Consider the following 1,142-nt stretch of genomic DNA (forward strand, 5'->3'; position numbering starts at 1 on the left):
GTGGTTTTCCTTCACTCTACTGTCCAACTCATCCCAAACCATCTCAATTGGGTTGAGGTCGGGTGATTGTGGAGGCCAGGTCATCTGATGCAACTCTACATCACTCTCCTTGGTCAAATAGCCCTTACACATCCTGGAGGTGTGTTGGGTCATTGTCCTGTTGGTAAACAAATGATAGCGTAAACCAGATGGGATGGTGTATCGCTGCAGAATGATGTGGTAGCCATGCTGGTTAAGTGTGCATTGAATTCTACAAAAATCACAGTGTCACCAGCAAAGCACCATCACATATGCAGAAATTATCCGTTCACCTGCTCTGCGTCTCACTAAGACACGGCGGTTGAAACCCAAAATCCATCAGACCAAAGGACAGATTTCCACCTGTCTAATGTCCATTGCTCGTGTTTCTTGGCCCAAGCAAGTCTCTTCTTATTATTGGTGTCCTTTAGTAGTGGTTTCTTTGCAGTAATTCAACCACGAAGGCCTGATTCACGAAGTCTCCTCTGAACAGTTGATGTTGAGATGTGTCTGTTACTTGAACTCTGTGAAGCATTTATTTGGGCTGCAATTTCTGATGTTGGTAACTAATGAACTCATTCTCTGCAGCAGAGGTAACTCTGGGTCTTCCTTTCCTGTGGTTGTCCTCATGAGAGCCAGTTTCATCATAGCGCTTGATAGTTTTTGCGACTGCTCTTGAGGAAACTTTCATGATATTTTCCGTATTGACTGACCTTCATGTCTTAAAGTAATGATGGACTTCACAAATATTAAAAATCAAGAAATTCCTTGAATGAGTAGGTGTGTCCAATCTTTTGACTGGTACTATACATATTATTAAAGTAATTATTTAAATTCATGGTTTAATATATGGATGAATCTCAGACAATATTCATCACATTGAGATGAATTATAAATTCCTGATGTTGGTGCTGTAGCAGAAACATTTACATTTGAAGTGCTTAGGATGCAGCTCTCTATTGACAGTTTCCTCGAGGCCCAGCTAGCTCGGTGGCTTCTCTGAGGCTGCATTGATTTCCGTTCCCTTGCCTCCGCCTAAAGCAATGGTTTAAAGCTAGGCCTGCCTAATGGTTTAAAGCTAGGCCTGCCCAATGGTTTAAAGCTAGGCCTGCCTAATGGTTTAA

This window comes from Salvelinus sp. IW2-2015, unplaced genomic scaffold (assembly GCF_002910315.2).
Source record: "Salvelinus sp. IW2-2015 unplaced genomic scaffold, ASM291031v2 Un_scaffold396, whole genome shotgun sequence".
NCBI classification, from domain to species: Eukaryota; Metazoa; Chordata; class Actinopteri; order Salmoniformes; family Salmonidae; genus Salvelinus; species Salvelinus sp. IW2-2015.